Source organism: Tachyglossus aculeatus, chromosome 1 (genome assembly GCF_015852505.1).
Source record: "Tachyglossus aculeatus isolate mTacAcu1 chromosome 1, mTacAcu1.pri, whole genome shotgun sequence".
Taxonomy (NCBI): domain Eukaryota; kingdom Metazoa; phylum Chordata; class Mammalia; order Monotremata; family Tachyglossidae; genus Tachyglossus; species Tachyglossus aculeatus.
In genome coordinates, this window is record NC_052066.1 from 40,594,617 (window position 1) to 40,615,564 (window position 20,948).

Sequence of the window (20,948 nt, forward strand, 5' to 3'; positions counted from 1 at the left end):
TTTTTCTGGAAGAAGTTTGCAATTTCCCTTTCATCCAAAGTCATTCATCCAGGACTTGGAGCAAGACTTTTCCACAAAGTAAAGTAGCTTTAGCAAAAGTTTATGAATACATCATTTGATCCCTATAGCCCTCGCTTCAGATCTAATCATCTTCCTCTGAAAAAGCTTGAGGGCGGGGGGAAATCCTTGTATTTTTATATACCATTTCCTGTGCTTAATTTTTTATCTTTGATCTTAAACTTGCTTTGTTTATCTAAGTAAATGCACTTGGTTACCATTTTTTGGCCAAATGTTGAGAAAAACATCTGTGAACATTTTTTGTTTTTTGTTTTCTGTGTAACTACCAGCATTTTAATATAGACACCCTCCCCCCACCAATAATTATATTCTTTGTTCTTTATTTTGAGAACTTAAAAGTAATGAGGAACATTTCTTTCAACTTCAAACTGTAACCAGCAGTTAGAAGTCTGTATTTTAAAAGAAAATCTAAATTGTGGAGTTCAGGAATGTGGTATTTATCTTTCACTACACATAAAAGACATACCTTGAGATACTTGAAGAAATAAATTCAGCAGCAGCGTAATTCAGGAATAAAAGAACTGGAAAACATATCATTGAGAATCTTTATTGACATTTGAAAATAGCCCTTAAAATATAATTTTAAATGCAATACTTTAACATGTTGAAGTACAATATTTTTCAACGGATAGGTAGTCTGAGATCATTTAAAAACATTCCACATGGGAAATTTGTTGCAATAGAGATTAAAAATGAAAATCTGAAATTGTGGGCAGGATTATTTTGTGGGAGCAAAGCCAGGAAACGAAGAAGTTTTGATCTTCACTATGTGTTTAGGATAGATTGCATTTGAAGGATCTAGGGAACAAATTTCCAAATTCTCCCAACACCACCCATTCCTCTGGATAGAACATACTTGTGGCATCAGAAGAAATCGTTGTGCACGTACACTTGGGCCAAGCATGAACACAATACAACTTCCAGTTTACAGAAGATCTGAGTAGTCAATCGAAGAATCAGTGGTATTTATTGAGCACTTACTGTGTACAGAGCACTGTACTTTGTGGTTTGGAGAGTACAATATAATAGAGTAGGTAGACATGAACCTTGCCCACAAAGAAGCTTGCCTGATTGCCAAGCCATTAGAAGCTATATATTTTCCAGGTTCTGGGGCAGATTAATTCTCTTGTGAAAAGAAAAGTATCTTAAAGAATGTCTTTTCTTCCCACCCCAGTGCTCCACCCGACTTCTTCCAGGACAGACTTCCATGTGTTTTACATAGTGAATTCCAGGAAATCAGTAGTCCAGGTGGAGTGAGACAGGATGCTCTTGCCCATCAGCACTGCTAGGTTGAGGAACATCTCTAGCCCTTTGTCGTCCAAAATCCTACTAATTTCCAGGGCATCCCAGGAGAGCAGATCAAGACCAGGATGCCCAGTAATGTAAGTCAGCACCAGATAGTTCTAGTCCAAGACTGCCAAGGGGAGGGTAGAAGGTAAGTCGAGGGAATAGCTCCATTCTAAGCCCAGACCAGTCCTGAAAGTCCAGACGTTCCCTGGTTGGTTGGTTCTGGAGTCCCCTCGAGATCCCTCGCCAACAAGAATTCTGAGGGAGCTGGATCAAATAGATTTTGTGTTAGGTCAATTTAATATTAATTATCAGTATTTTGGTTTCAACCATCCTCCCCATAAATTCGCCACTCTCCCCACCACCCTCCTAATCTTTTTTTTTTTATTGTTGTTAACACAAATGCATCTGTTTTCCTCTTCAAGCCAACAGGAAAATGGTCCAATTGGGGAGTGTGTTTACAATTACCTCAGTAACACCAAGTGCTAAAGTGTCTAAGCCCCCAAATTCTTCATCTCTTCTACCCTTTATCCATATTTCCATATTATCTTCTCATATTGTCCACTCAGCTCATCCTATATTGTCTGCTTGCATGTTTTTAACTCATGCTTATGGGTTTATATAAGTTCACCTCCATATCAAACATAAACTCCTCCACCTTCAAAGCCTTACTGAGGTCACACCTCCAAGATGCCTTTTCCGATTAATCCCTCTTTTCCCTAGCTCTCTCTCCCTTCTGCATTTTATGTACACTTTGGGCGTTCAGTATTCACCGCCCCCCCCCCCCCCCCCCCGCCAACTCAAAGTCCCACGGCACTTATGTACATATCTCTAAATTACTTATATTGTGTGTCTCCCCCACAAGACTTTACACTCATTATGGGCAGCAGACAAGTCTACCAACTCGGTTGCATTGCTCAAGTTGTTAGTACAATGCTTTGCATGCAGTAAGTGCTCAATAAATACGATTGATACAAGGTTATGCTACATGTAAATCTATGTCAATACACATTCTAATATATAAATAGTTGTGAGTGTATACAGCTGCGTGTATATGAGAGAACAAGATATATGTATACTGGCTAGATGGAGACTGTGGTATCCTGGGGAGAATGGGCCCAGGTGCTTTTCATATCCTGTTTAAAGTGTGAGTATGCTTCCACCCCTGCCAAAAACCGTTGAGTCTTTTAAGGCAGCAGTAGCAGCCAGCACCACCACTTAGGAGGCGGGGGAAGAAGAATGAGGAAGAGGAGGAGGTGAGAATGTTTAGACAACTCTCTTCCTGGGCCTGAGGAAACCTTCTGAAACAATGGTTCAAATGGCCCCTCCAGAATGCTGGTGGGCAAGGAAGGGAAGGGGACCACTGCCACCCTTCAATCCCTGGATTCACAGGTCTAGGTCTACTAGGTTCAGGTCCAGGGGTCCAGGAGTCCAGTGGTTGGGGACCCCCACATACACACCCTGCAGGCCCCAGAGTTTACTGGGATGTAGAGGAGTCTCATTAAATTAAAATTAAATCCATCAGGTCTGACCTCCCCGAAGTCACTCCCCCCACTTCTCCAACCCCCCGGTTCTTAACACTCTCCACTACTCTCCCATCCTTCCCAGCAGTATCCTCAGAGGAGCTCTCCTCCATCCTCTCAAGTGCTACTCAGGCCACCTGTGCTTCTGACCCCATTCCCTCTCATCTCATGAAATCTTTCTCTCCATCCCTTCTCCCCTCAACTTCCATCTTCAACTGCTCACTTTCCACTGGTTCCTTCCCCTCTGCCTTCAAACATGCCTATGTCTCTCCCATCCTAAAAAAACCCTCTCTTGACCCCACCTCCACTTCTAGTTATCGCCCCATCTCCCTCCTACCATTCCTTTCCAGACTCCTTGAACGAGTCGTCTACACGCGCTGCCTCAAATTCCTCAACACCAACTCTCTCCTCGACCCCCTCCAGTCTGGCTTCCGTCCCCTACATTCCACGGAAACTGCCCTCTCAAAGGTCACCAATGACCTCCTGCTTGCCAAATCCAACGGCTCATACTCCATCCTAATCCTCCTCGACGTCTCAGCTGCCTTCGACACTGTGGACCACCCCCTTCTCCTCAACACGCTATCCGACCTTGGCTTCACAGGCTCCGTCCTCTCCTGGTTCTCCTCTTATCTCTCCGGTCGTTCATTCTCAGTCTCTTTTGCAGGCTTCTCCTCCGCCTCTCATCCCCTTACTGTGGGGGTTCCTCAAGGTTCAGTTCTTGGTCCCCTTCTGTTCTCGATCTACACTCACTCCCTTGATGACCTCATTCACTCCCACGGCTTCAACTATCATCTCTACGCTGATGACACCCAAATCTACATCTCTGCCCCTGCTCTCTCCTCCTCCCTCCAGGCTCGCATCTCCTCCTGCCTTCAGGACATCTCCATCCAGATGTATGCCCGCCACCTAAAACTCAACATATCGAAGACTGAACTCCTTGTCTTCCCTCCCAAACCCTGCCCTCTCCCTGACCTTCCCATCACTGTTGATGGCACTACCATCCTTCCTTTCTCACAAGCCCGCAACCTTGGTGTCATTCTCGACTCTGCTCTCTCGTTCACCCCTCACATCCAAGCCATCACCAAAACCTGCTGGTCTCAGCTCTGCAACATTGCCAAGATCTGCCCTTTCCTCTCCATCCAAACCGTCACCCTGCTTGTTCAAGCTCTCATCCTAACCCGTCTGGACTACTGTATCAGCCTCCTCTCCGAGCTCCCATCCTCTTGTCTCTCCCAACTTCAATCCATACTTCACGCCACTGCCCAGATTGTCCAGAAACGCTCTGGGCATGTTACTCCCCTCCTCAAAAGTCTCCAGTGGCTACCAATCAACCTATGCATCAGGCAGAAACTCCTCACCTTCGGCGTCAAGGCTCTCCATCACCTCGCCCCCTCCTACCTCACCTCCCTTCTCTCCTTCTCCAGCCCAGCCCGCACCCTCCGCTCCTCTGCCGCTAATCTCCTCACCTTGCCTCATTCTTTCCTGTCCCGCCGTTGAACCCCAGCTCGTGTCATCCCCCTGGCCTGGAATGCCCTCCCTCCGCACATCCGCCAAGCTAGCTCTCTTCCCCCCTTCAAGGCCCTACTGAGAGCTCACCTCCTCCAGGAGGCCTTCCCAGACTGAGCTCCCTCCTTCCTCTCCCCCTCCTCCCCCTCTGCCTTACCTCCTTACCTTCCCCACAGCACCTGTATATATGTATATATGTTTGTTCGTATTTATTACTCTATTTATTTATTCTACTTGTACATATCTATTCTATTTATTTTATTTTGTTAATATGTTTTGTTTTGTTCTCTGTCTCCCCCTTCTAGACTGTGAGCCCACTGTTGGGTAGGGATCGTCTCTATATGTTGCCAACTTGTACTTCCCAAGCGCTTAGTACAGTGCTCTGCACACAGTAAGCGCTCAATAAATACCATTGATTGATTGATTGATTGATTGATTGAGTCTCAGAGCTACATGCCCAGAGGTTCCAGCAAAAACAGGAGCCAGGATGGGCCTGTTCACCTTGGGGCCACAACCTGGGCAGAAATGGTGATGCTGGCCCCCGGCCCCAGAGGATTCTCCTGGCCTTGGCCCCCAAGTGGAAGTGGCAAAGAAGAGAGTGACAGAGGAAACGGGGGAGAGTTGCCCTTCCACTGCTTCTCCCCTAGCCTCCTCTCCTTTCTCTACTCTAACTCACATCAACTCCTTCAACCCGTCTCTCTTCCTCCTCTTCATTCATTCATTCGTTCAATCCCGTCTCCGCCACATATGCTGTGTGACCTTGAGCAAGTCACTTCACTTCTCTGGGCCTCAGTCCCTCATCTCTAAAATGGGGATCAAGACTGTGAGACCTATGTGGAACAGAGACTGTGTCCAACCTGACTGACTAACTTGTATCTATCCCAGTGCTTCGAACAGTGCTTGGCACATGGTACGTGCTTAACAAATACCATAATTATTATTATCACTCTGAAAACTAAGCACTGGGAAAAAATATTTTCTCCTCTCTCCCTCGCTCTCTCATTGTGCCCCACACCCCCATCTAAGGTGACCAGGTTTCTGATTATCTGAACTCAAGACCCCACAACACTTAGGTTACATATCCTTACACTGTCACTTCCCCTAGCTGTTATTTTTTACTGTCTTTCTCCACCGGCCTAGACGGTAATCTCCTCGGGAACAGAGAGCTTGTCTAATTGCCATCCTGTGCTTCCAAGTGCTCAGTACAATGCCCCAGCACACAGGAACCTATCAATAAATACCAATAATAATAGTCAATAATAACTGACTGAAGACACACAAATACCTTTCAATCTCCTTTCCTTGATGAGCCCTCCCATCGGTTAAGCTGAATACACATCTTTCCTTCCCTTTAAAAATCTAAAACAGAGGTGGAGAGAGAAAACCCCCAAATTTCCGGACTTTCCAGCCTAAATGGGGACATGTGGTCACCAAACTCTTACTATGTTCATGAAGGTACATGCCAAAGGAAATTGTCAATCCAGTATTATTGTTACTGAGAGCGTTTTGCATCTTGCCAGGACTTATATTAAAACTGCTGAACTATGTCAGGCTCTCCTCAAGTTATCTGGGGAAATTACAAGAGACAAGCTGGACATTTTTTTTAAATGCACATAAGCAAAAGTCTGAGCTGAAATCCAATTCAGTATCAGATCTCATTTGTATGTCCAGAAGACCAAGGGTAAATGCACCCAAATGTGTCCTTTTTACTTTTGGTCTAGTTCAAAGGTAATAAAGTCAAATCAGGAAGGAGGCATTTGTGCTGCTAAAGTAGTTAGCTGATGTAATGGCAGGAAACTGATTTCTGAGACAATTATGGAGACCATTTCAGATTTTATCTGTGAAGCATTTCTTTTTCTGGAAACATAAACCCTGTTGGAAACTCCAGCTTTCTAACCGAGGGTCTGCAGTATTATTGATAGCACTTCCTCTAAAAAGCAAATATTCACAACTAATAGTTACCTTATTTAGAATGTAGAATACAAAGATTAATGTTGATGTAGTGCAACACAGCTGCTAACCACAAACCATAAAAAAATAAGATCTTATGAAAGGTTAAATTAGCCATACTACCAAGTAATAACAATGTCAAAAAGCAATTGCTGGGTTTATTTTATCTAGCGATCTCCCACAGTTGATTGCATTTCTTTCTATAAAGGATATTGAGTAGAAATCAGTGTGCATTGCCTAATGGAGAGAGCTGAGATTGGGAGTCAGGAGACCTGGGTTTTATTTTCAGTGTTGCCATTGGCCTGTTGGTTCTTGAGCAAGCCACTTAACCTCTCTGGCCCCAGTTTCCTCATCTGTAAAATGGCCTGCTCTTCTATTCATTCATTCATTCATTCAATCATATTTATTGAGTGCTTACTGTGTGCAGAACACTGTACTAAGCGCTTGGGAAGTACAAGTTGGCAACATATAGAGACGGTCCCTACCCAACAGCGGGCTCACAGTCTAGAAGGGGGAGACAGAGAACAAAACAAAACATATTAACAAAATAAAATAAATAGAATAGTAAATATGTACAAGTAAAATAGAGTAATAAATATGTACAAACATATATATAGGTGCTGTGGGGAGGGGAAGGAGGTAAGGCAGGGGAGATGGGGGGGAGAGGAAGCAGGGGGCTCAGTCTGGGAAGGCCTCCTGGAGGAGGTGAGGTCTCAGTAGGGCTTTGAAGGGAGGAAGAGAGCTAGCTTGGCGGATGTACGGAGGGAGGGCATTCCAGGCCAGGGGGAGGACGTGGGCCAGTGGTCGACGATGGGACAGGCAAGAACGAGGCACAGTGAGGGGGTTAGCGGTAGAGGAGCGGAGGGTGAAGGCTGGGCTGTAGAAGGAAAGAAAGGAGGTGAGGTAGGAGGGGGCGAGATGATGGAAAGCCTTGAAGCCGAGAGTGAGGAGTTTTTTCCTGATGTGTAGGTTGACTGGTAGCCACTGGAGATTTTTGAGGAGGGGAGTAACATGGCCAGAGTGTTTCTGCACAAAGATGATCCGGGCAGCAGCGTGAATTATAGATTGAAGTGGGGAGAGACAGGAGGATGGGAGATCAGAGAGGAGGCTGATGCAGTAATCCAGTCAGGATAGGATGAGAGATTGAACCAGCAGGGTAGCAGTTTGGATGGAGAGGAAAGAGCAGATCTTGGCGATGTTGTGGAGGTGAGACCAGCAAGTTTTGGTCACGGATTGGATGTGAGGGGTGAACGAGAGAGCAGAGTCGAGGATGACACCAAGTTTGTGGGCTTGTGAGCTGGGAAGGATGGTAGTGCCGTCAACAGTGATGGGAAAGTCAGGGAGAGAGCAGGGTTTGGGAGAGAAGATAAGGAGTTCAGTCTTGGACATATTGAGTTTTAGTTGGCGGGCAGACATCCAGATGGAGATGTCTTGAAGGCAGGAGGAGACACGAGCCTGAAGGGAGGGAGAGAGAGCAGGGGCAGAGATGTAGATTTGGGTGTCATCAGCGTAGATGATAGTTGAAGCCGTGGGAGTGAATGAGTTCACCAAGGGAGTGAGTGTAGATAGAGAACGGAAGGGGACCAAGAACTGACCCTTGAGGAACCCCTACAGTAAGGGGATGGGCGGGGGAGGAGGAGCCCGCAAAAGAGACTGAGAATGAACGGCCGGAGAGAGAAGAGGAGAACCAGGAGAGGATAGAGTCTGTGAAGCCAAGGTTGGATAGCGTTTTGAGGAGAAGGGGGTGGTCCACAGTGTCGAAGGCAGCTGAGAAGTCAAGGAGGATTAGGATGGAGTATTGAGAAGTATTGAGTGTATGCTGCTTCTTCTATTGAGAAGCAGCATTGCTTAGGGGAGTGAGCACGGGCTTGGGAGTCAGAGGTCATGGGTTCAAATTCCGGCTTCGCCACTTGTCAGCTATGTGACTTTGGGCAAGTAACTTAACTTCTCTGTGACTCAGTTACTTCATCTGTAAAAAATGGGGATTAAGACTGCGAACCCCATGTGGGACAGCCTGATGACCTTGTATCTACCCCAGTGCTCAGAAAAGTGCTTTGGCACATAGTAAGCACTTAACGAATATCATTATTATTATTATCATTATTATTGTCATTAAAAGTCTACATTTCCCTCATTACATAATTAACTTTCTAGATGAACACGTTTGAAATAAACAGACAAAAGTTCACATATCAATGTAAATTGCTAGGACTTGAATGCTGATTATTAATTGCTCTTAAATTGAGTAGTTGGTGTGTTGTGAATATTTACAAATCATGCAGGTTTCAAATGAAATAATAATACTGGTATTATTGGTATAATGACTACTGGTATTCATTAAGCATTTACTATGTGTCGAGCAGTGAACTAAGTGCTGGGGTAGATACAAGATAAGTTCCACATGGGTTTCACACTCTAGGAAGGAGAAGAGCTATTGAATCTCCATGTAGCAAATGAGAGGACTGAAGCACAGAAAAGTTAAGTGACTTGCCTGAGGTCACACAGCTTGTAAGTGACGAAGCAAGGATTATTCATTCATTCAACTGTGTTTATTGAGCGCTTACTGTGTGCAGAACCCAGGTCCTCGGACTACCACACCCGTACTTTTTCCACTAGGCCACACTGCAAAATCAATCCCTAAAAACAGTTCATACATGCTAATTTCACTCTGATTGCAGTTTAAAATCAGGGTTGACCCCTGAGTAGAAATAATACTTCAAACAAAACATGATTATTCTCTGTTATTATCCACATCCAGGAAAGTCTGCAAAGTCAAATCTTGATTTGTAGAGGCCAGTTGTCAAATTGGCCCTCCCCCCCACCTCCTTTTCTGACTCTCTTCTACTGCCTGCCCTTTTCTTTTTCTTTAATTCTTTTGGACATTTTTACTGAAAGATGGGGAAGGGACAGGACAGGAGGTGAAAATCAGAGGGAGTTAAGGTTTTTATTTCTGATTTGTTAGTTACTCTAGAACTGGACATGTCTCTCAACCAACACCCCCCCTCTTAACCTTACCTGGCTGAATTACTACTACTACTAGAGAAGCAGTGTGGCTCAGTGGAAAGAGCCCGGGCTTTGGAGTCAGAGGTCATGGGTTCAAATCCCGGCTCTGCCACTTGTCAGCTGTGTGACTTTGGGCAAGTCACTTAACTTCTCTGGGCCTCAGTTACCTCATCTGTAAAATGGGGATGAAGACTGTGAGCCCGCCGCGGGACAACCTGATCACCTTGTAACCTCCCCAGCGCTTAGAACAGTGCTTTGCACATAGTAAGTGCTTAATAAATGCCATCATTATTATTATTATTACAGCCCAACCTGCACACTTCACTTCTCTAACCCCAACCTACTCACTCTACCTCAGTCTTGTCTGTTTTCAACCCGACCCCTTGCACATGTCCTCCTCTGGCCTAGGATTCCCTCCCCCTCTATATTCAACAGACCACCCACCACTCTCTCCACCTTTTTTTAAGAAAAAATGGAACTTGTTAAGGGTTTACTATGTGCCAGGCACTGTACTAAGCACAGGGGTAGATACGAGGCAATCAGGTTGGTCACAGTCCCGGTCCCACATGGGGGTCACAGTCTAAATCAGAAGGAGGAGGATTTAATCCCCATCTTACAGATAAGTTCACTGAGGCACAGAGAAGGTAACAGACTTGCCCAAGGTCAAGAGGAGAAGACACAGAAGACAAGTGGTGGAACTGGGATTAAAACCCAGGTCCTCTGACTTCCAGTCTGTGCTCTTTCCGCTGGGCCATGCTGGTTCCCCCTTCTTCACCTTGAAAACCCTCCTAAAATCACATCTCGTTCAAGAGGCTAAGCCCTCATTTCTTCATCCGACTCATCCCCTTTTCATCTATGCACTTATTATTATTATTATTATTATTATTATTATGGTATTTGTTAAGCGCTTACTATGTGCCAAGCACTGTTCTAACCACTGAGGTAGATAGGTATTCAGGTTGTCCCACGTGGGTCTCACAGTTTAAATCCCCATTTTACAGATGAGGTAACTGAGGCCCAGAGAAGTTAAGCGACTTGCCCAAGGCCACCCACTAGACAAGTGGCAGAGCCGGGATTAGAATCCATGCCCTCTGACTCCCAAACCCTGGCTCTTTCCACTAAGCCACATTTTGCTACTCATCTCTCTCCCAGACCCAGCACTTAAATATATATTCTTATACCCTGCAATTTCCCCTATCTGTAATTCATTTTAATGTCTGTGTTCCCCTCTAGAGTGTAAGGTCTTTGTGGGCAGAGAGTGTGTCTACCAACTCTATTGTCTTGTACTCTCCCGGGTGTTAAGAACAGTGCTCTGCACACAGTAAGCATTCAATCTATAATAAAATCTATGGATTGATTTCTCTGAAATTGTCTAATTTAGATTATCGGTTGAATCTCACACATAATGATGATATTTGTTAAGCACCTACCCTGTGCCAGGAACTGTACTAAGCGTGCGCTCAATAAATATGATTGAATGAAAGAATGAATACGAATGAATGAATGAATGAATGTTGCCAACTTGTACTTCCCAAGCGCTTAGTCCAGTGCTCTGCACACAGTAAGCACTCAATAAATACGATTGAATGAATGAACGAATGAATGAATAATACCCCTTCAGTCCATTTCTCCCCCTTCTAGACTGCGAGCCCGCTGTTGGGTAGGGACCGTCTCTCTATGTTGCCAACTTGGACTTCCCAAGCGCTTAGTACAGTGCTCTGCGAACAGTAAGCACTCAATAAATACGATTGAATGAATGAGTGAATAAACTAATAGAGTTGGTCACGGTCCCCATCCCATGTGGGGCTCACAGTCTCAATCCTCATTTTTACAGGTGAGGTAACTGAGGCACAGAGAAGAGAAGTGACCTGCCCAAGCAGACAAGTGGCAGAGCTGGGATTGGAACCCAGGTCCTTCTGGCTCCCAGGCCTGTGCTCTATCCACTACACCATGGCTTCTTCTTTAAACCACGGTTTCTTTTAATTGGGAAAAGCAAATTTAATTAATCAGGATTTAGGGCTTTTTTAAATAATTGTAGGGTTTTGTGCTAATGCTAATGGATCTAAGCGCTTAGTACAGTGCTCTGTACACAGTAAGCGCTCAATAAATACGATTGAGTGAATGAATGAATGAATAATTAAGCACCCATTTTGATGATGATGGTATTTGTTTAAGCGCTTACTGTGTGTCAAGCACTGTTCTAAGCGCTGGAGTAGATACAAGGTTTATCAGGTTGTTCTACAAGGGGCTCCCAGTCTTAATCCCCATTTTACAGATGAGGTACCTGAGGCACAGAGAAGTTAAGTGACTTGCCCAAAGTCACAAAGCTGACAAGTGGCGGAGCGGTGATTTGAACCCACGACCTCTCACTCCCAAGCCCGTGCTCTATCCACCAGTGCTCTTCCTTGGTTGAGAACCATCATAGAGGAGTTACAGAAAAGCAATAACATGTATTCACACTTAAAAATATTCCACATCTCTTTTGTATTTTATATATGATTTACAATATTTCCTTCCTTATGTAGCATAGCAAATTTCTGCATCATAATTGCAAGTTCCTGGTTAATACAGGCTAACATTTTCTGATCTTCCTTCGAAAGACAGCTCCTTTTGGTTTTGAACAGTGTCAGCCAAATGCTTTTAAGCGACTAATCATGTTTCTTTACTACATATTTGAAAAATCAATATGGCTCGCTCAAGTCTTTCCTACAGATTCCGACTGGAAACCGCTCTCTCTTGCTTGGGATAGGCCTGTGAAGCCCACTTGAAATGTTTTAATTTTACTGAGAATTCAAGCTCCAAGGGATATTTTGGTTGAGATTATGCATGATGTGTGGAAGCTCCATATTTTGGAAATGTGCCTCAAGTGAATGGTCTCTAAGGACCTGTTGAGCATTTTCTAGGACATTCCAGTGCCCTAGAAAGCCTCCAGATTTTGGACATTGAAACCTGACTTAAAAGGTGACCGAAAATGGACCACACTAATTCAACACGGAGAAGGGTCTCCACAGCTATGATGCTACTACCTCTACTTTCAGCCCAAACCTGTAAAAAAGAGAAAGAGGGAGAGAGAGAGAGAGAGAGAGAGAGAGAGAGAGAGAGAGAGAGAGAGAGAGAGTGTCCCCGTGGATGTGCAAGCTTTCATTCTGGAGGTGTGATGTACATAGACTGAACTTTGTTGAGATGTCCTGATTCCGGTTTTAAGTTTGGTAGTTGTGTCCATAGATTTTTATTGGGCAACTTGAGAATGGCCCTGGTACAAAGAGAGAATGGAACAGAGGGCATCTCGTTGAATGAAATGATGACCTGTGAAAACTGGATCAAACTTGGACCAAACAGTCTAACAAGAAGCAACTTCTCGGTGCCTCAGTTGCCTCATCTGTAATAAGGAGATTAAGACTGTTTAATCGCATGGACTGTGTCCAATCTGATTAGCTGGTACCTACTCCAGCGTTTAGTACAGTGCCTAACACGTAGTACACGCTTAACAAATACCAGAAAAAAAACCCATGCGGCACCTACCAAAAACATGAGACTTGCACAAGTGAAACATGAAACTTCCACATACACAAATGAAAACTCAAAATAGAAAGTTTATAAAATTCCAGATCCCTTTTAAAATGAGTGATGCTACTCAGGGCAACCCTGTGTCTCTGTATAAGAACAGTGTCTTTGTTTCTTCTTCTTATACTGAAATTCCTCTCAGAGGCCACCTATGTAATAATTGGGTTCCATCTTTCTAGGCCTATATTTATCTCAACCGTGCTAGCTAGTACCAAAAAATTATCAGATTGTTTTTCTACATAGGGAGTAAAATAAGAAAAATGATCACCTTTTTCTATTCACCTGGCAAATCCTTCCTGGGAAAATAAGTGAGTGGATCTTTGCCAGACATCTCCCTCTCGTCCCCCTCCATCCCCCCCATCTTACCTCCTTCCCTTCCCCACAGCACCTGTATATATGTATATATGTTTGTACATATTTATTACTCTATTTATTTATTTATTTATTTATTTATTTATTTATTTATTTATTTCACTTGTACATATCTAATCTATTTATGTTATTTGGTTAGTATGTTTGGTTTTGTTCTCTGTCTCCCCCTTTTAGACAGTGAACCCACTGTTGGGTAGGGACTGTCTCTATATGTTGCCAACTTGTACTTCCCAAGTGCTTAGTACAGTGCTCTGCACACAGTAAGTGCTCAATAAATACAATTGATTGATTGAGTGCTGAACGCCTCTGCATGAGTCGGTCTATTATCTATCATCATCATCAATTGTATTTATTGAGCGCTTACTGTGTGCAGAGCACTGTACTAAGTGCTTGGGAAGTACAAGTTGGCAACATATAGAGACAGTCCCTACCCAACAGTGGGCTCACAGTCTAAAAGGGGGAGGCAGAGAACAAAATGGATATAGATAGTAGATATATATATATTTCAGATGAGTTGTCATTCATGCCGGGCTGGGGTTTTTCTTTACTGCACATACAATTATTTATTTTGGTTTCTCTTTTAAGTCTGCTTCCCCCATTATGGTCCTGTGGATAGGGAATATGACACATGCTAGTCATGTGCTTCCAAAGCATTTAAGTGCAGTGCATTGTACTTAAGGAGCACTCAGTAAATACTGTTGTTACAACTACTACTACTACTACTACTACTACTACTACTACTACTACTACTACTACTACTACTGCCTTTGTAACTCCTGGTAGGATGGCAGCCTGATAATTTTATTTATTTACCTGTGAGGCTGGGATAAGTGTTTACACAGCGATAAAATCTGGAATTAAAAAGTATGGCCCATGGAGAGAATTCTCTTTGGCAAAAGGAAAGTTAGAGCTCAATAAATCCCACTGAGTGATTGTTTGAGGAAAAAATATAATTATAATACCTCAATACATAATTATGGGATGATATGTAGAGAAGTGCGTAAAGTACATTCTGCAACATATGCATCACTTTTTCTTCTAATGAGAAAACATCCATTTTTCTTTCTCCTCAACTTGTTTATTTACATTAAAGTCTGTCTCCCCTTCTAGATTGTAAGGGCACTGTGGGTAGGGAATGTGTCAACCAACTCTGTTCTGTTGTTCTATTGTTCTCTCCTGAGTGCTTAGTACTGTGCTCTGCACACAGGAAGTGATCAGTAAGTACGACTGGTTGATTGTCTTCGTCCCTACTTGACTCTGCTTCCAGGATCATTTTTCTACAACAACGGTCAGGCCAGGTTTCCCACTCAAGAACCTCCAGTGGTTGCCCATCCACCACCACATCTATCAAACAGAAACTTCTTACCATCGGATTTAAATCAATCAATCAATCAATCGTATTTATTGAGCGCTTACTGTGTGCAGAGCACTGGACTAAGCGCTTGGGAAGTACAAGTTGGCAATATATAGAGACAGTCCCTACCCAACAGCACTCAATCACCTTGCCCCCTCCTATCTGGCCTCGCTATTCTCCTACAACCGAGCCCACACACTTCGCTCCTCTATTGCTAACCTTCTCGCATACCTCAATCTCCTCTATCTCGCCACCAGCTTTACATGAAAGTCTCCCTCCCCTTCTACAGTTGTAAGCTTGCTGTGGACAGGGAATAAGTCTGTGAAACTGTTATAGCGTACTCTCCCAAGTGCTTAGTACAGTGCTTTGCACACAGTAAATGCACAATAAGTATGATAGGGACCGTCTCCATATGTTGCCAACTTGTAATAATAATGATGGCATTTATTAAGCGCTTACTATGTGCAAAGCTCTGTTCTCCACGCTGGTACTTGTACAAATTGTACTTTACAACTTGTACTTCCCAAGTGCTCAGTACAGTGCTCTGCGCATAGGAAGCGCTCAATAAATATGACTGAATGAATCGATCGACTGATTTATGGTACTGCAACTAAAATACTATTTTAGTCACCCAGTGAAACCCCCAAAATGAAAACTATTTGGAACCCAAATAAAGCTGCTTATTTTCAGTAAATTGGGAAAAGCCCACCAAACAAATGATATATGCTGAAAAGAAAGTTAGAAATCTGAAGTCACACAGTCCTTTTGTGTACCGTATTTTTGTACTTCTTTTTGTTAATGTCCCTCTGCATGCGACAGATATTGTCTCTCTAGTTTATCAGGCTGTGTCTACACTAAAAAAGGAGCCATTTGATGAATGCGTGTACTGCTAGTTTGTTTTGTCAATGGTGGCTCTGGTCAAAGAAGGCACAGAGTCACAGAGTTCGAGCAACGGTAGTGCAGGGATCTCACTACAATCCTGTGTAAATTTGTCAAATTCTGCACTTTTTTCAGGTGTAGGTACAACCTAAGAAGTTCACTCTTGCTCTTTTACAAGTTTTCAGTGTATAGCTCCTTTACAAATTGGCAGATGTTAATATACTGCTATTGAATACATTCACACCTGGAAGCAGTCTGTGGGCCGGGAGAATTTTCAACATGTTTCCTAGGCTTCACACACTTCACACGTTTTGGATGACAAGCTCAAAAGCGCTCAGAAATGTAAAAGCCATAAGATTTTTTTCAAATGCATTTCAGATATCTTAAATCATGACGCTATTCTCAGGCAGGCAAGTTTCAGCCGTAAAGGACAGTGACCCAGTAGCCAGTTGTTCCCTAATATTTTACCTTGGTGAGAAAGGAAGAGATAGTTTATTTTTGAGATGGTGAGCTCCCCGAGAGACAGGGACTGTAACTAATTTCCACTTCCATATTCTCTCCCCGCGCTAAACACAGTGCTCTGCCCAATATAAGCACCTGATAAACATTGTTTCTGCCACTTACTTTCTCCTTCCTTCTCTTCCTAAGGATAAAAATCAGAATTTGGTGTGCATTCAGTTTACACACTTTTGTATCAAGAAGCAGCATAGTGTAGTGGATAGAGTACGGGCCTGGGAGTCTGAAGGTCATGGGTTCTAATCCCGGCTCCTTCACTTGTCTGCTGTGTGACCTTGGTCAAGTCACTTCACTTCTCTGGGCCGCAGTTACCTCATCTGTAAAAAAAAAAGGGGGGGATTAAGGACTGTGAGCCCTACATGGGACAGAACTCTGTCCTACTAGATTTGTTTGTATCCACCCCAGCACTTAGTACAGTGACTGACACATAGTAAGCATTTAACAATTACCGTCATCATTGTTATTATTATTATTATTACTTTGTTATTTATTTGCCTGTTTGTTTTGATGTCCATCTCCCCCCTTCTAGATGGTAAACCCGTTGTGGTCAGGGATTGCCTCTATTGCTGAATTGTCCTTTCCAAGTGATTAGCACAGTGCTCTGCACAAAGTAAGCACTCAATAAATACGATTGAGTGAAGAACAAGTATTTGCAAAACATTCCACAAAATATAACTAATGAAGTGGGATAGTTAAACATATTTTATTTTCATAATATAGGTGGATTACATCATTCACTAGGGCTATACCACACATCAATTAGTGTCTGAGGAAAGGTTGTCTTTCACCTCAAGTGGTTCTGTGATTTCCATCACGTTTATTGAATGAGTTCCAAAAGAGAAAAAGCAGAAGATTATGTATGCTATGGAAAGACTATGTATCATTGCTTCATTACACGAAATAAGAATAGCTCGTTTTGACATAAATTCTGTGGAATAATGTAATTTACATTTACCGTGGGAGATATTAGAGCTTCTCAACCTTTTTTTTTTGTTGAAACCGTACCCAGTAGATTCTAGGTTTCACTTGACTCGTCTCTCCTCAACCCCATCCCCTCCTCAACCCCCATCCCCTCTACACCCCCTCTCCTCTTCCACCCCATCTTCTCCTCGGTTTCATCTCCTCCTCAGGCCCATCCTCTCCTCAGCCCCATCTTTCCTTCCTCAGGACCAACGCCTCTTCAATCCCAGCTCCATTTTCTTAAACAAAAAAACATTGTATATGTTAAACACATACTATGTGCCAAGCACTGGCATAATATGTGTGCCAAGCACTGTATTTTTAAGTGCTGGGTAGATACAAGATAATTAGGCCAGACGCAGCCCCTGTCCCACATAGGACTCCCAATCTAAGTGGGAAGAAGAACAGTTAGGGAATCTCCAATTTTCGGATGAGGAAACGGAGGCACAAAGAAGATAAGTGACTTGCCCGAAGTCACAAGCGGGCAAGTTGGCCCAGCCGGGATTAGAACCCAGATTTTCTGACTCCTGGGCCCATGCTCTTGCCACCAGACCACACTGCTTCTCCCCACTCCCAATTCTTTCTCCCTCCCAGCCTTTCCTCAGCACCACACCCCCAGTTTAAGACGATTCCCACCTCAGGCTCAGCTCCTCCTCACCCCCATTCCCCTCCTCCTCCTCATTCCCATCCTCACCTGGAAAAATACTCAGACAACCCCCACCCCCACCCCCCAAAAAAAGAGGTAATGGGGAGAAACTACTCTTTGGCTCTTGGTTCTATAGCCAAAGGCCACAGTGGGCAAAGAATCTCCCCTCACTTGCTTCGGTTGCTGGCCAGCTTCTTTCTGGGCCCTCCTGAGTTCTTGCAGCCTAGGGAAGCCCAGCGAGAGACGGCTCAGCTGACACCATCACCTCTTAGACTCTGAAGCCTCTGGGCTAAGCCGATGGGTGTTAAACCAATCAATCAATCAATCAATCGTATGTATTGAGCGCTTACTATGTGCAGAGCACTGTACTAAGCGCTTGGGAAGTACAAATTGGCAACACATAGAGACAGTCCCTACCCAACAGTGGGCTCACAGTCTAAAAGGGGGAGACAGAGAACAGAACCAAACATACCAACAAAATAAAATAAATAGGATAGAAATGTACAAGTAAGATAAATAAATAGAGTAATAAATATGTACAACCATATATACATATATGCAGGTGCTGTGGGGAAGGGAAGGAGGTAAGATGGGGGGATGGAGAGGGGGACGAGGGGGAGAGGAAGGAAGGGGCTCAGTCTGGGAAGGCCTCCTGGAGGAGGTGAGCTCTCAGCAGGGCCTTGAAGGGAGGAAGAGAGCGAGCTTGGCGGAGGGGCAGAGGGAGGGCATTCCAGGCCCGGGGGATGACGTGGGTCGACGGCGGGACAGGCGAACATAAACATTTATAAACATATATTTTATATTTTATTTTATTTTATTTATTTATTTATTTTTGTTTTATTTTATTTTATTTATTTATTTTATTTTATATTTATATTTTATATTTATTTGTTTTATAAACATATAAAAGTGGTCTCAGTCATCTGTTTTCCAGTTCTAAAATCTTTTTTTCCCTCCATTTTGGAAACAGAGACTTCCTCTCTCACGAGCTTTCCCTCCGCTAGTCACTGCATCGTCCCCTGAACTTCTGTGTTCTAATGACCCGGGACCCAGTGTCCTCTTGACGTCCTATTGATGAGCCGGGACCAGTCTGGAGAAGCAGCGGGGCTCAGTGGAAAGAGCCCGGGCTTTGGAGTCAGAGATCGTGGGTTCAAATCCCGCTCCGCCAATGGTCAGCTGTGTGACTTTGGGCAAGTCACTTCACTTCTCTGGGCCTCAGTTACCTCATCTGTAAAATGGGGATGAAGACTGTGAGCCCCCGGTGGGACAACCTGATCAACTTGGAACCCCCTTCCAGCGCTTAGAACAGTGCTTTGCACATAGTAAGTGCTTAATAAATTCCATTATTATTATTATGGACAGTTAATGGCTTGCAGGAGGAATCACGGCGCAGCTATGCCCAAAGAGCAAGATTATTATCGATCGGATGAGCTCTGGGAGTACCAAAATACGAGACGAAGAATGTCGATTACTTGCATAGTAAGCGCTCAATAAATACGATTGATGATTACCTTTCTGGCGCGTTGGAAAGCCCAGCGTCCCGCCGGTCTTTTTGTATGGGGCCCGCGGTTTGGCGGCCTGGTACAAAAGAGGAGAAGCAGCGTGGCTCAGTGGAAAGAGAACGGGCTTTGGAATCAGAAGTCATGGGTTCAAATCCCGGCTCCGCCAACTGTCAGCTGTGTGACTTTGGGCAAGTCACTTCACTTCTCTGGGCCTCAGTTCCCTCATCTGTAAAATGGGGATGAAGACTGTGAGCCCCCCCGTGGGACAACCTGTTCACCTTGTACCCCCCAGCGCTGAGAACAGTGCACATAGTAAGCGCTTAACAAACGCCATCATTCCAGCGCTTAGAACGGTGCTTTGCATAGTAAGCGCTTAACAAATCAATCAATCGTATTTATTGAGCGCTTACTGTGTGCGGAGCACTGTACTAAGCGCTTGGGAAGTACAAGTTGGCAACATATACAGACGGTCCCTACCCAACAGTGGGCTCACAGTCTAAAAGATGCCATCATTCCAGCGCTTAGAACAGTGCTTCGCACATAGTAAGCGCTTAACAAATGCCATCATTCCAGCGCTTAGAACAGTGCTTCGCACATAGTAATAGCTCCCAGCTTGTACTTCCCAAGCGCTTAGTACAGTGCTCTGCACACAGTAAGCGCTCAACAAATACGATTGATCGATTAACAAATGCCACCATTCCAGCGCTTAGAACAGTGCTTCGCACATAGTAAGCGCTTCCAGCTTTTACTTCCCAAGCGCTTAGCACAGTGCTCTGCACACAGTAAGCGCTCAATAAATACGATTGATTGATTAACAAATGCCACCATTCCAGCGCTTAGAACAGCTTTTCGCACATAGGAAGCGCTTCCAGCTCGTACTTCCCAAGCGCTTAGCACAGTGCTCTGCACACAGTAAGCGCTCAATAAATACGATTGATCGATTAACAAATGCCACCATTCCAGCGCTTAGAACAGTGCTTCGCACATAGTAAGCGCTTCCAGCTTTTACTTCCCAAGCGCTTAGTACAGTGCTCTGCACATAGTAAGCGCTTCCAGCAATTACTTCCCAAGCGCTTAGTACAGTGCTCTGCACACAGTAAGCGCTCAATAAATACGATTGATTGATTAACAAAAGCCATCGTTCCAGCGCTTAGAACAGTGCTTTGCACATAGGCAGCGCTTCCAGCTTGTACTTCCCAAGCGCTTAGTACAGTGCTCTGCACACAGTAAGCGCTCAATAAATACGATTGATTGACTAACAAATGCCATCATTCCAGCGCTTAGAACAGTGCTTCGCACATAGGCAGCGCTTCCAGCTTGTACTTCCCAAGCGCTTAGCACAGTGCTCTGCACACAGTAAGCGCTCAATAAATACGATTGATTGATTAACAAATGCCACCATTCCAGCGCTTAGAACAGCTTTTCGCACATAGGAAGCGCTTCCAGCTCGTACTTCCCAAGCGCTTAGCACAGTGCTCTGCACACAGTAAGCGCTCAATAAATACGATTGATCGATTAACAAATGCCATCATTCCAGCGCTTAGAACAGTGCTTCGCACATAGTAAACGCTTCCAGCTTGTACTTCCCAAGCGCTTAGTACAGTGCTCTGCACACAGTAAGCGCTCAATAAATACGATTGATGATGATTAACAAATACCATCGTTCCAGCGCTTAGAACAGTGCTTCGCACATAGGCAGCGCTTCCAGCTTGTACTTCCCAAGCGCTTAGCACAGTGCTCTGCACACAGTAAGCGCTCAATAAATACGATTGATTGATTAACAAATGCCATCGTTCCAGCGCTTAGAA

The 20,948-nt window shown here is 44.2% G+C and overlaps 2 long non-coding RNA genes across 2 annotated transcripts in view; both read right to left on the reverse strand.

Moving 5' to 3' along the window:
• Positions 1 to 611: 611 nt before the first annotated feature.
• LOC119931542 lies at positions 612 to 16,224 on the reverse strand. The gene is made up of 2 exons (XR_005452134.1): positions 16,141 to 16,224; positions 612 to 1,632 (listed from the first exon to the last, which is right to left on the reverse strand). It is a non-coding gene; the product is annotated as an uncharacterized LOC119931542 (long non-coding RNA).
• A 105-nt stretch (positions 16,225 to 16,329) lies between these two features.
• Positions 16,330 to 20,948, reverse strand: part of LOC119922402 — an 8,157-nt gene continuing 3,538 nt past the window's right edge. Inside the window, exons 2-3 of the long non-coding RNA XR_005448719.1 lie at positions 19,150 to 19,216; positions 16,330 to 16,349 (exon numbers count right to left, since the gene is read on the reverse strand). This is a non-coding gene — a long non-coding RNA (uncharacterized LOC119922402). The remainder of the gene's footprint in view (positions 16,350 to 19,149; positions 19,217 to 20,948) is intronic.